We start from the raw sequence: 15,146 nt of genomic DNA, 5'->3' as shown, positions 1-15,146 counted from the left end.
AGGTCTGTTCATTCACAGGTCCAAGAAGCCTTACCTCAACCACCGGATGTTCCCTGTCACAACCTCGAACCAGGGGATTGGATCTACGTAAAGGTCTATCAACGGAAAAACGCACTTCAACCCAGATGGAAAGGACCTTTCCAGGTACTTCTGACCACTAATTCTGCTGTTCGTTGCCAAGGTCACCAAACGTGGACTCACGCCTCGCACTGCAAGAAGGTATCACCTCCATTGGACCCCGAAGCAGCTGTATTCCAACCAAGGTTGGGATCTTTCCCTGAGGCCAAGGACAAAGACCCTCAGGACCTCACTCAGGCAAGTGAGGAGCATCAGGGTGCAAGTGCTAGTAACCTCTCCCCTGCACCCAACACCTCAGCCCAGCCGGATTCATCAGTTGAAGAACGAAGATATCATCTTCGGCCTCGAAGAAAGTGAATGCTCCCATTCGGAAGATCACCACCTCGATCAAGACCAAGAGCCGACATTATCAGTCCTTTAGGTAACTTGAGCCCAGAGGACGAAGAAAGACTTTGGCTGCCATCCTGGGTTTGGCTGGTAGTGTTCTTTTTCTTACTGGTGCTGGTTATGTTTGTTGTTAAGATTCTTTGTCCCTCCTGTATCTAAAAATGGCACTGATATCCTTATATATCACACTTGGGTATCTCAGTATCACCCAAGGGGGGTGGGAGAAAAATTTGTATTTGCAGATCTCCCATGCGGTGGCTCAAGCTGGAAATAAAAGTGACTGCTGGATATGCTCTCACAGCCCAGCACACCTACACCAAGGAATCCCAATGATCGGAGTACCAATATCCCTCCAGCAATGGGGAACAATAAACGGCGGCTTCGTTAGACACTACTCGTTAGCTGCCCATCGATCCGCTCCTAAAGAATGGAGGGCCGCCCCTGCTAACTGGATAATCTCCCCAAGAGTAGAGGCGCCTTTCTGTTACAGATCCAACAACACCGGAGCTTATAATAAAGCCACACCTGTAGGACACTACCCTCATTGCCTAACTACTCTAGATTATAGCCCTAGTAGCACCAGTGGAATCCTGTTGGGTAACGTACCCTCTCTCAATTGTACAGGATTCATGGTCTACAACTTTTCTAAGGAACCTCATGTTGCTCTCATTGCAAACAGATCAGAATTTTACATTCACTCCAATTTTACTTCTTGTAATATATCTCGGTCCAGCAGAATAACAGCTGAACGTGGACCGTCCTATACGATGCATATCAATCGAAAGTGCCGGATAGGGCACAACAACTGCCGAGATTTGAGTACCCTTTCTGCCCCAGGCCTTTACTGGCTCTGCGGAAACAGGGCTCATAAAATCTTGCCCTGGAATTGGGTGGGGGCATGCACTCTTGGACGTGTTATCCCTGGTTTCGAAATGCATAGTGCAATATATCTGGAACAAGTAAAAAATTTCAACCATCACATGAAAAGGGCGGTTAACCCCTTAGCTACCAGAAACACAGGGTTCCATCGATTTGTGAGAACCTTCATACCGTGGCTTGGAGTAAGAGAATTGGAACTAGCCATAATTAACATTTCAGCCACAATGGAAGCTATGGGAAATGCCACTGCGGATGCAATTCAGGCTCTGCAAAAAGAGATCTCCCAGATCTCACAAGTAACTATACAACACCGCATAGCCCTAGATTACCTATTGGTATCCCAGGGAGGAGTATGTGCCTTAGTAAACTCCACCTGTTGTGTCTATGTCAATCAGGACATGCGAATCGAAACTGACATTCGCAAAATCCGAAATCAGTTAAGGGTCCTACATCAAGTGGCCTCAGAAAATACTGACTGGGGTCTAGAAGAAATGTGGTCTTGGCTAACCTCCTGGCTCCCAGATTTCGGGGCCCTTGGCAAGAAAATCCTGTATGGAATATTGTTTGTCTTGATAGTTCTGATAATGTTCTATGTCTTAATGCAACTGATCCTCTGCTGCGTGAAAGCCAGCAGGGGAAGCTTTAGCAAGGCAAGAAAACCCACAGCAGAGTCTAGAATAATGGTGTTACAAAAGTGTGAGCAGATTGAAAGAAAACATGAAAGGCTGCATGATGAAATAGAGGGGCTCATGAGAATGGAAATTTAAGGCTAAAGTGAGACTAAATAGTCTCAAAGGGGGGGGCTGTGGAATCAGAAAAAATATATGCCTTAAACTTTGATTATTTTAGTTATAAGATGACATAACCGCTTTGTGTAGAATTGCTGGCTCGGTACAGTAGAACAGATAAGGGCAAGTGTTTGTTCTTTGTAACTCTTCTGCAAATGCTTCGCTCACCGCGGCCTTGAAGGTAGAAAAAAAAAAAAAAAGTATGTACAAAGTAGATTTCCAGGTGCAAGAAGGAGGTTTGTGAACTAACCCTATCTCCCCCATAATTCCCATCCTGATAACAGCAAAGAAATAATGAAGTAATATTATAGCCGCTTTTCATGCTAATTTCACTATATGATCACGTGAGTTGTAAGCGACTGTTAAAAAGTATATAAGCCTCCTGATTTTGCTCTTGGGGGGGGACCCCTTCCAAGTGCTTGGGAAATCCATGTCACTTTGGAACTCCCCCTACAGCTGTAGTTTCTTTTGAATAAAAGCTTCTGCTGACCTGACCCAAAAGTACTCTGTGTGTGTTTCCACGACAAGTGCAATAATGATAATACTATGTGGTTGAAACACGAAAAGAAAGAGTTTCCAGTGTGGACATATAAGTATAAAAAAGGTGATGAAGTGTGGATACACCTACCCAAAGAAGAAAAAGTAACAAAAGGTGCAATCGATCAATTGGGGAAACGTCCCAACACTTATTTTTGTTTAACTGAGGAAAATCAAACAATATTAGTACACCAAAGCTGGCTAACCTCACGAAGCTAGGCCTCACAAGGACCTAAGCAATCATTTAATTTTGTTACAGGTGTCAAGGATTGAAGTGGCAACAGTGGGAGATCAAGGATGAAAATGATCCCAGAGATGAAAACTGGATGTGGCTAACCAATGCAACATTATGCAGACCAGTACCTAGACCACCCAACATTATTCTGGGATATAATGCTGATGTATGGAATCTCACAATACCAGGTTATTCCCTTAAATGTCATATTCCTTGGGAAGGACCATGGAACCCCTCCAAATTATTAAATCCTCGTGATATAATTAATGGACCATATCCATATGGCATTAAATTAACAGAAGTAGGGATAAATGAAACTGAGTACTATCCAACACCATGCGGTTTTGTGAAAACACACCCAAAGAAAGGTGTATTTGGGGTAAAATTAACTATTATACCAGTAGGGTTATTTGAAAATGCTACAGTAGACCCCTATGGTATCATCCAATGTAAGTGGAATAAACTTTTCTGGAAACCTAACACTGTCCAGAACAGTGGCCGGCTTACCACTAGCACTTGGTGTCGGACTATAGTACATACTAGAAAAGGGATATTACCTTATCTCTTAATTATAAGGGATCCACCGCACCAAGAACAAAGCACAATAGCCTGGCATTTAAAATCTCCTGAATATTCCCGCACTGCCATGCGCATTACATATAACATTAACTGCACGCAACCACAAAGAAAGCGCAGGTCAGTCTGGACAGACCGGGCACAGCAAAATCAAGATAAAGAATGGGAAGAAACAGTAAAACCTGAATTCATGTCACTTTTGGGATTTGCCACTACACATGTGACCATTACAAAAAACATTACACAAAGAATGCAAAATTTCTTAACATTAACTGAACAAAAAGAAAGTATCACTAATTCGAATATGAGGAAAATCCAAGCTAGATTACAGTTCATCACCTGTACACAATTTCATGAATCCAGCACCTTTGAACAACTTATTGTAACAAATTTAAAGAAAAAATTCACAGATGCTGGACATACACCTTATGTAGAATGTCATAGTTAAATAGCATAATTATTTAGTCACGAAAATCAGGGAAGTGTACAATGGCTTTGTTCAGTGACCCCACTAATGGGTTGGACAGTACGTACCCGCATTGGAGGAAAACATACAGGTACATTACCCACCATGCGGTGTACCAAGCATAATTGCACACAAGTAAACACCAACCAAGTAAAATTCAATGATAAATGTTCTGAATTGGAAGCATGGAATCAAACCCATATTGTGCAATGTGCTGATTGCAAATGTAAAATCTACACTAAAACTGTTCAAGTAAACATATTAAACTATGATTATGCTTTTGACTTAACCCCCCAAGATGAAGCAACACAGTATTATGAAAGAGCAGAAATGGGATATGATATTCCTCAACTCCAGCCCTGTAAGCAAGAGGGTCAGTTCTGGAGAGATACAGGGGAAATAATGGAAATAAAATATAATATCCGTCAAGACTCACCCTGTGAGCCTGGAGCTCAGTTATGGAGAGACACATTTGCAAGGAAATGTGTGTGCATAATAGAGCCAAAAATTAATAATCTACACTCCAGTATGGAGGTAGTACTTTGGTCCAAAACAGGTATCCCATGGATCGCTGCAGATCATTGGAGCACGACTGAGGAGAATAAGGTGCATTCCCAACTATCTGCGTGGGACATTGACTTGCAGGAATTAAATTTAACTCATATATTGTTTAACTTGGAAACTGGACAATTAGTGATGTTGTCAAAGGACTATGGAGAACACATTACTTACCTGAAATTATTCAACGCCAGCAAGATCCTCAATGCACCATCTGCTTCGGTGTTAGAAGGACTAGCCACGATTGGAAATGCAGTGGGGAATGGTGTTAAATGTACTATACATGAAATAGAATCGATAGGACAACAACTATGGAACACTATAAAGACTGTATTCTTGGGAAAATGGGTGATATATGTTATAATAAACATCATAGGATTGTTTGGGTTAATCATTTTCGGAAAATTAATTTTGTGTATGTTGTCATGGAATCATCATAATAAGTTTGTAAGGCTTAGTAATGAAATATAATTGTAATCAAACTGCCTAATGGGCACGGGGGGATGTCATATTGAATGAAATAGTTTGAATGTTTGTAAAGGTTGCCCATTAGCCAGTTTCAGGAAGAAGATAAGATTTATCTCCTTATCTAGTTCTTTGTTTTGGGGACTACGTGCAAAAGGTCCTGACTTTGCTTCAAGTCTTAATTTAAATTTCATCTTTTAGAAATCTTTTACAAAGAGAGCAAATATCCTGAATTCCAAGAGATCAAACCCTGAGGCCTTTTGACCAGGTTGGTAAGAAAAGGGCATTTGCAATGATATGGAAGTTTCCCAAAGGTAATTTAAAATGCTCAACAAAGGCAAAAGAATCTGTTGAGTAAGATCCGAGCCCAAATTTGGGAGCAGTGATATATTGAGTAGGAGGAGCCCACTGACGGCAGCTCGCTCAATAAAAACGGTAACTTACTGTCCCAATTTGGAGGTGACTATACTTGTAGAACAACGAAGGAAAAATCGCAAGTATAGCCCGGGTCCAGACTGATCACCTGAACTACCCTCTTCGTGAACATGAATCTCTTAGTTCACGCTGAAGCCGTGGAGCACGTGAAAGGGACTGAAGGAAGGGGACTTAGTCCTATCACTGCTGAAGCCAGCCTATTGAATTGTATTGCTGAGCCCATTTCATTGAACCGTACTACTGAGGCCAACCCATTAAATCATACTACTGAGGGATGAAACCATATTTTGGTATTTGGCTTCTCGGAATTCTAGGATTGTAAGTATATTATGAAAAATAATAGTATTGATTCAAATTTAACTTTTAGTTGCAATTGTAGTTGTTTTTGTAACACTAATTCTTATAGTATTGTTTGGGAAGGAAGTGCATTTGGAGCATTGTTTCTGATATATGTAATTATTCTGTTTTTAATGTTTCTGGTGTTTCTTCAAGCTAAGCAGTGTTATATACGTAGCAAAGAGTTTTAAAATAAAATTGTGTTGTATAAATTAAGTGTGTAATCATTGTGAAATCGTGCAATCAGTTAACTACTCCCCCAGCCAATGCATCAAAACGAATCAGTAAATTGTGTGGGATTTTCTCTATTCCATAACCCACTAGAGACATCCTGGAATGCCTCCCTAACACCAGCAGGATAATGTCTCCCTGACACTTGTAAGATAGCAAGAAGTTGAGAAAAAGGTCTCATTAGAATGCTAAAAATCACACCCCTGGGCAGAGCAAAAGTATGTTAATGAAACATATATGTATGTAAATGAAATACATGGCTAAACCATAGGTATAGAGACATGCTCAGTAGAGAACGTCTTATGTCAGTGGCTTGTAACCAATCACTGAGCGATACACTTGCAAACATATGTATAAAAGGTACCCAAAGGTAGAAACCGGTGGTGCTTGCTTTGCAAAAGATTGCCAAGCACCCCTCTCTGCGCAGACTTGAAACAATAAAGATTAAGTTGGATCCTCCACCCCTGTGTGTTTATTGGCAAAAGCGCACCGGGCACGAACTCACACTGTCCTTTGCAGACAACACTGGCAGCGCCCAAGATCCCCCCAAACACCCCGAGATCGCTGCCACCCTGCTCTTACTGCCCCCACCAGCACCTCCCCGCCCCCGGGCACACGGGCTCTGCCCAGGGCAGGACCTGACCTGCGACTAAAACAAGAGAGAGGAAGAAAAGCAAAGCCCCGCACGAGAGGAGCCGGACCCCTGTCGCGGGACCCCCAGCCCGAGGCTGCCCCATCGGCCCCCGCCTGGCCCGGGGGTCGGGATGCAGACTTGGGTGTGCACAGGGAGCAGGGGGCGTTTGCACCGGTGGCGGGGGGGGGGGGTGTCGTTGCAGCACCCCTTCCCGCCGGAGTGCCCGGGCCCGGGGAGGGCCGGGGCTGCAGCCCTGCTACCCCAACCCCCACCCCTATGGGGCCGAGCTGGGGCCGGCTCCCCTCTGCTCTTCCCGGGACCCCCGGGGGCTCCGGACCTTCCCCCCGCTGCCAGCCCAGCCTGCCCCATGGCTGGGCGGGATCGTGTGCGTATGTGCGTGTTTGCATCTGTCTGCGTACACGCGTGTACATGTCTCCATGCATGCATGTGTGCAGGCACGTCTCCATGCATGCACGTGTGTGTGCAGGTGAGTCTCTGTGCATGCATGTATGTGCATGCATGTGTCCAGGTGCACATGTGCATGTTTGCATGCACACACACGCATGTTTGTGCATGCATGCGTCTGCATGCATGAGTTTGTGCTTACGTGTGTCTGCTTGCATACATCAGTGTGAATGCATACGCGAGCATGTGTGCATGTGTTTGTGCATGCACGTGTGCCTGCATGTGCCTGTGTGCCTACATTTATGTGCGTGCATGCCTGCATGCACATGTGCATGTCTGCATGCATACGCATGCATGTGTCTGTGTGCATTCATGTGTGTCCATGTGTGCATGTGTGTGTGCATGTGCACCTGTGCATGCTTATGTGTCCATGCACAAGTCTGCATGCATGAGTGTGCTTGTAGGTTTCTGTATGCATGTGTGTGCATGTGTATGTATCTATGTGCGTGCATGTGTCTGCGCACATCTGTGTGCATGTTTGTGCATGCGTGTGTTCTTGCATGTCTGTGTGTATATGCATGTCTGTGTGCATGTATCTGTGTGCATGTGTGTGTTCCTGCATGTGCCTGTGCGTGCATGTGTGTATGTGCATGTCTGTGTCAATTCATATGTACCTCTGTGTGTCTGTTCATGAGTCTGCATGTGTACATATCTGTGTTCATGTGTGTGCCTGCATGCATGTGTGCATGCATATGTGCATGTGTGTGTGCATGTGTGTATGTGTGTGCACGTGTGTTTGTGCGTGTGCTCCTCTCTGCATGTGTACATGCCTGTCTGTGCATGTGTGTCTGTGTTCATAGCAGGGAGAGTGTATTTGTGTCTGCGTGTCCATGTGCAGAGAGTGAGTGTGTAGAGTGCATGCCTGCCTGCATGTGTGCATGTGTCTGTCCACGTGTGTGCGTGTTCATGCATCTGTGTTCATGGCATGGAGAGCGTGTTAATGTGTCCACGTGCAGAGCGAGTGAATAGAGTGCATATCCATCTCTGTCTCTGTGTGCATGTGTCTGTACGTGCGTGTGCCTGCATGTATGTGTGTGTGTTCATGGCAGGGAGAATATGCTTGTGCCTGCGTGCCCATCCCCATGCCTCAGCCCAGTCTGTCTGTCCACTGCAATCTCAGGGGTGTCCCTCCTGCCAGTACTGTGAAGCCCCACTCCTACCCCTTCAGAATAAAACCCACCACGAGCCACTTTTCCTTTATTATATTTTAATATAATCTTCTTGGGTGGAAGCAAAACAAGGCTCAAGCCATTCTCCAGACTGGGGGCAGGGAACCCAGCAATGGGACAAGGACAGCCCTCACTCCTGCCTAAAACAGACCGTTCCAGTACAACCCCCTCCCTCCCATTCATATAAATTAAGTCTCTCTCTCCTGGGAAAGCAGCAGGTGTAGAAGAACAGCTCTAAAAATATAACATGTCTTGCATTAGGCCCCCAAAACACATCTTCAAAGTTCAACCCGCAACCATGCCTGTGGCCCTGCCCCCTCTACACGGAGTCCTCTGGGTGTGGGTGCACGTGAAGCTGTGCAGGCAGGTCTCTGAGAGGGGATGGGCAGGTCCTCGAGGAGCCTCCCCACAGCAAGGTCACTCCCGGGGCCAGTTAATGCTGACCTGGCCCGAGGCCTCCAGCACCTCCCGCTTGCAGTCGAAGTCGCCGTTGATGTGGCTGATGGACTGCTCCTCCACCACCCAGAGCTGGCAGCTGGTCTGCGTGATGAGTCGTGCATCATGGCTCACGTTGATCACCGCTGTGAAGAGGAGACAGGAGGCAAAGCATGAGCGGGGTGGGAGGCAAAGCAGAGGCCATTTCCATACTGAAGGAGAATGGAAAGACCCCACGTTTTCCCCATCAGCCACTGCCAGGACAGGGCTGGGCAGTGAAGGGCACGACTGGGACCCAACGGGGACCCTGGCAGGAGGGCACTGCTTGTAGTATACAAACCCTCCCGTGGGACCCACGGGCCCACCCCAGCCAAGTAACCCTTCTGCTTCCCTGCAGGCCCTTGACGGGAACCCCATCCATGCCAGCCGGGATCTGACCCATGCACCTATTACTACCTTCCTCTGCCTGACAGATGGGACCCATGAGGCCACCCCAGCCCAGTATCGCCATCCACCCTTCAATCCGATCCATGGGCCCAGTATTCCCCCAACCCCGGCCTCCTCTGACCAGGGAGTGGACACCTCCCACCGCGCTGCTTCCACTCACTTCCATGTACGTGCTGACAGCATCACCCAAGGGATCGATTGACTCAATGCACAGATGATTTGTGGGTTCATTCTGGGGAAGTGACAGATCCCCAAAAGAAGCCAGGAGTCCTGAGCCACAGAGCCTTCCTCCCACCCCTTCCACCTACCCCCTTCCCTCAGCTAGAAACAGGACCCAGGAGTCCCCCCAAACCATGCCCCTCACTATGGCATGCTGGACAGCACTCCTTTCGAAGAGCCAGAGCAGGGCACAACCTGCAAGTCCTGGTCCTCACGCCTGCTCTGCTCTAACGCGCTTCCTTCCCAGAGCAGCGAACCCGACACAGCCCCGTTCCCATCCCCTGGGTCCATCAGCCTCCCTGCAGGTCAGCTCAGCAAACATCACACGGGCTGTCTGCCCCCCGGGTAGGAAAGAAAAGGGCCCTGAGATAAGTGGGGTGAAAGGAGCGTCCAATCCCTCCTCCTCCTTCCCCAAAATGCCAGGATCCAACTCCCCACCCACCTCCCTCCACTAACAGCAGCTCAAGGTCCTGTGCTCCCACCCAGGGCAAGGGCAATGCGCTCCCACCCAGGGCAAGTCTCCGCTCCCCGCCCCAGCTCTCCCCTGCATGGCCAGACCCATGGCACTCCCAGGGCCACAGCTCCAGCCTCTCCCTGACTTCTTCCTCAGTGGCCAGCCCTCACTCCTGGACTCCCAGCCTGTCTCCCCTTTGCCTCAGCCCTCACATCCTGATCAGCCCCCTGCACCCTCAGGCCCTAGCTCCTCCATACTCACCCTCTCCCCCCTGCCTGGAAGCCCCAGCCCCACACCTGACAGCCTGCAGATCTGCATGGTGAGGGCATGGCTCTCAAGGCTGAAGCGCCCCAGGCACTTGTGAGCATCCTGGTAGGGCAGGTGGATTTGTTTCAGCCACGTTCTCCTCCAAATCGGACGTGGTGATCTGGTGCAGAATGACACTAATTCTACAAGGCTGTGAAGTAATGAATCGTGAAGCATTTCATTTTGAGCAAGATAACGGAGAATACCAAAGAGCAGCGGTTCCCCTACTATAACGCACTTTTTTGATAGTAAAAGGTCTCTCTCTGAAGTACTCTATTGCTCATATATGACAGTGGATTTACATGATTCTGCTTATACAAGTTTAACTTATTAAACGTTTATAGCTAGACAGTGTCAAAAAATCCTGAATCTTATAGTAGAATAGGGTAAGTCCTACCTGGATCTTGTCCGTCGTCAGGTATAAAAGGCCAGCTTCTTCTTCCTCTTCACCCTCCCCAAATCTGAACCTCCATCATTTTCATCTTCTTTGTACTCTCCTGGTGGACCAGCTTCTTCTTCATCTGCTTCATCCTCCTCATCCATCCTTCTGAAAGGCAGGTAAATTAATTCCTTACAGCTTTGCTTAAACCTCAAAGGCTTGTTTGTAAACTCATCTTAAATGAGCTTCTGAAATCTGACTCAATTCAGCTACAAAACCTTCTCCAGAAATCTTAAAAAAAAGACAGGACAAGTAACATCCCGCTTTTTCCTCTTTCTATAGGAAGAGAAAACACAGAACTGAATGTGCCACAGCATCGAATATGAGATGATGGGTATGGAAAAAAAAAAAAAAGCTTTTGGTACCAGCAATAAAATAACTGCTTTTATGTAGTTATATCTCAGTGTAAAGGTGTGTACTCACGTTTTCCTAAGTGCCGCTCTCCTTTAACCGTGCACAGCATCCATGACTACTTTCTTTGCAAGTGCATTGCCCCCCACCCCGCATTACCCAATAGGAGCAGTATGTGATACTGGCCTTCACCTGACACACGTAGCTGATTTGTGCTCCAGCACTTCCACAGTTACGTTAGTCTCAATTTTGTATTTAGATACAGACTGAATGGCATAACTAATGACTGCACGTTTAGAGACGTCACCCTCATTATGTTCATCTTCTGAGTTGGGGGCCTCATTACCTTCCTGATCAAATCAATCTAGGTAGGTGATGTCCTGAAGCAGCTCAAAAATCCTTTCCCTGTAATCCTTCAGGTTTGTGATGGCACAGCTGAAGAAGTCCAGGTCTTCAAGTTTTTAAGATTTTGCTGAAAATGAATTAAAATTGCTCACTGAGATGAAATAACTACTTGGTATGTCCAAGTACTGCAGTGCTGCCTCCTAAACGTCACTGACTTTGCTGGCTACCTCCCACCACCTCTTCTCCGTTGCTGTTTCCCATTGTACAGAGCTCATGTAAGAAGTCTTCGTGTTGACAGTCAACATCCCTTCCCCATAAGATCAGACACTCTCTCTACACTCCCTTTGAAACAGGTTTGACCCACTTTCCATCCCATTGAAATGTGTGTCTTTGCTTCTGGATGCCCCAAAAGTACATGTGTCTTCAGAAATACGATCCTATAATCACCCAGGGACATGCAAAGCTCTCCCATTCTCTGAGGTCGGCACAGCCAACTGTCCCAGCGCCGCCTGCCATGCCTGGTGCACAGACAGCTTTCCATGGCCTGAATGGGGCAGCTGTGGATGTGACGATAGAGGTAATCCTGCTTAGAGGAGATCTGGGTTCTGCAGTCCATTATAGTCACGAGTCGGCCTGTGTGAGTAGGAAGCTTTGGAGCCGCCTCGGAGACCCGGCCATAGGGTATAATGGGGAATGAATGAAATATCGAGAGCTTTGTTGTTTTTTTGTCTGATTTGGGTGAAACTTGCAGGGGTGGTAGCCCCTGTTGAGAGCATGAAGCCTGCCAAGTTTCAAGAAGATCGGTGCAGGGGCTCGGGGGAACTGCACCCCACATTCTTGAAAGCAAAACTCACGTCACGTGTATGCGTTACGCCACAGCGGGGTGAAAACTGCAGGGGCGGTAGCCTTGCCGAGGCCATGAAACCTGCCAAGCTTCAAGACGATTGGTGCAGGGTTTTGGGGGAACTGCACCTCGAGCTGCTGACAGGCAGAACTCGTGACATGGGTGCTCGTGCAACTGTGGCTGTTTTGAGGCATGGGACCTGGGATCACCGCAGGCCCGGCTGCTACCAGTTACCAATTAATCATGATTCCCTCAGGGACCAGCTCAATACACAGCACCAAGAACAATCCACCGCCCCAAGACAGACGCCGTCAGTGCACTTAACAAAAGATGAAGCCTCTTCAGACAATCTACAGGAAAACCGGTCTCAGTTCTGCGCATCTCCATTTGATTTTGTAAGCATGAGTGCCTTGAGGCTGGCCACAACCAAAATGGCTCAGGATTAAAAAGTTAAGAGAAAATGTCAAGATGCCGTTTCATAGACACCTTGTTGTAAAAGGAAGAGGATTGGAAAAAAAGAAAATAAAACCCCATAATTTCAAGCTGGCTCCTACATGTCTGGTTATTCTTAAAACTTGATGTTTTTCCTGGTTGTTAATCCATTTCTTGAGATGTTCCAAACCAGATAACCCCTGGTCACTGGAAAAGGTCATTCATGTACATTGAAACTGTTATATAATAGGATTTTCCCTGTCACTTATGGCTTGGGACCCTCTTGATTTACACAATTAAAAGAATGCTTTGAAGAGGCTGGACTAAGGGGATAAGAAAGCTGTAAAGCAGCAAACAGGGTGCTTCAAGAGAGAAAAATCTCTCTGACACCACCCGCTGTTGTTCCCAAGAAGCTGGCAGAAACAGATCCTCTCCCTTCAAGGATCGTGCTGGGAACTTTGCTTGTCATCAGATCACCCGAGTGCCTGGGAACAGTGACACCCCAGCTCTCGCTCTCTCTTTCTCTCTTTTTCTTTTTGTCTCTAGGCATAGCTTTCTGAACCTAAATTGTATTAGTTAAGCTTCAGCTAAATTTCCCCAAATACTCAATTAAACCAGGGGAATATTGTAATTGTTTTGTTTTCCCTTGCATGTCTCTTACTACTAGTACCATTATAAATTGCATATGCTTCGCAATAAATAACTTTTATAGTCAAACTGGAGGTGACTGGGCGTATTTTTCCTTCTCTACTTCCCTTCCCCACTTGCTCTGCAGCAACGCTTCTTTTACCTAAGTCAAAGATCCCTGTGAAGCCCCGAAATACTGTGGGGTTCGCTCATCAAGAGGCTCCCAATACTAGGACAGCTAGGGCAAAAGATTGGGACGTGCTGAGTTTGAGACACATAAGGGGATCAGCTTGTATAGGCTGATTGGCCCACTGTGGCTCAGGCGTGCCCTAATGAACTGAAAGCTGGCCCGTGAGGGTGTCAGCCGGACACCCAGCCGGATTCAGAGGGATTCTGTTCACTGAGTGCTGGTGTCTGACTGCAGTGTAGTGTTACCTTAATGAACTGATTCCTGGCACATGAAGGTGTCAGCCTGTACGTGCTGATCAACCCCGCCGGGTCAGGCGTGTCATGTGAGTGTGTGTGTGTGTGTGTGTGTGTGCGCGCGCACGTGCACATTTGACTGATTTAGTGGCTGGAGGAACCCAGCCCTACTGAAACGGAGTCCTGCAAGATAGCTCCATTGGGGGTAAGCACTTGCAGAAGGCAGAGATACAGCTCCGTACAGGAACACAGGTAACACGAGCAGCACATTGATAGAATTGCAAAGACCCTAGAAATGTACCCCTAATAAATGAGCACACCCCAAAGTGACAGGCAAATCTGGTAACAGCTGGGATCATGGCTGGAAATCCATTTTGGGCCACCCCACACCATCTGGGCCAGGCAAGACACTGGTCATCAATTCAGTCTGTAATCTCAGCCCAAATACCGGGTCCTTAGGCAAGCGTGTATACTTAGTACCATGGGAATGCGGGGCTGTTAGTTGGCAGCCTGGTATGAAGAAACCACGCTCTGGTCCGGGCCAGACTGGTCAGTGGTGTCTGGGAGAGTCCCCCGGTGCCATAGAGGCATGGTGAGGAGTGGCCCAAGAAGGATTTCCATCTCTAATCCCAGCCCATGACAAATTCCTTCCTTGAGCCTGTCTACTTGGTACAGCGGGGATGGGGGAACTGGCCCAAACAGTATTTGCAGCCATAACCCCAGTCCAAAACCAGGTCCTTATTTGGGTCCATGTACTTAGTACCATGGGCACAGGGGGCTGGCAGTTGGCAGCTTGGCACACAAAAACTGCACTTTGGGCCAGGCAAGACTCTGGTTGTGGGGTGTGGGATAGTATCCAGTGCCACAGAGGCATGGTGTGGGGTGGTCCAAAGAGGATTTCCTGTCAACCCAGCCCGAAACCCAGTTCCTTATTCAAGCCCATATACTTAGGACAGTATTTGTGGGGGCTGCCAGTTCATGGCCTGGCACAACCAAACCATGTCTTCAGTCAAAAAGGAGAGCAAGGGGATGTAGCTCAGTGGTAGAGCACATGCTTTGCATGTATGAGGTCCTGGGTTCAATCCCCAGCATCTCCACTTTTCATGGGGCAGCAGGGCAGGCCCTACAGAGACAGGTTAGAAGGTCTCAACCTATTCAGCCTCCACAAGAGAAGACTGAGAGGGGATCTGGTGGCAGTTTACAAACTCCCCAGGGGGGACTGGAGAGAATTGGGGGAAGCTCTGTTCCCCCCAGGCACCCCCCAGGGGTACTAGGAATAACACCCTCCAATTGTTAGACAAAAGGTTCAGGCTGGACACCAGGAAACATTACTTTACACTTAGGGCTGCCAGGCTCTGCAATGGGCTCCCAAGGGAGGTGGTGCTCTCCTACCTTGGGTGTCTTCAAGAGGAGGCTGGGCAGATATTTGGCTGGGGTGACATGATCCTGGCACCCATTCCTGCCTGAGGGAGGGAGTCAGACCTGATGAGCTGTTTGGGTCCCTTCCACCCCCAAGTACTATGATACTATGACTCCGGTCAGAGATGACCAGGAGAGTCCCCTGGTGCAACAGGGACATGCTGTG

At 47.4% G+C, this 15,146-nt stretch overlaps 1 non-coding gene across 1 annotated transcript; it reads left to right on the top strand.

Moving 5' to 3' along the window:
• The first annotated feature begins 14,586 nt into the window (after positions 1-14,586).
• Positions 14,587-14,658, top strand: TRNAA-UGC (transfer RNA alanine (anticodon UGC)). The gene has a single exon. It is a non-coding gene; the product is annotated as a tRNA-Ala (tRNA).
• The last annotated feature ends 488 nt before the right edge of the window (positions 14,659-15,146 follow it).

The sequence above is a fragment of the Alligator mississippiensis genome, chromosome 1, assembly GCF_030867095.1.
Source record: "Alligator mississippiensis isolate rAllMis1 chromosome 1, rAllMis1, whole genome shotgun sequence".
Taxonomy (NCBI): Eukaryota; Metazoa; Chordata; order Crocodylia; family Alligatoridae; genus Alligator; species Alligator mississippiensis.
The sequence above is the reverse complement of the archived record's forward strand: the minus strand, read 5'-3'. Positions and strand labels throughout refer to the sequence as shown.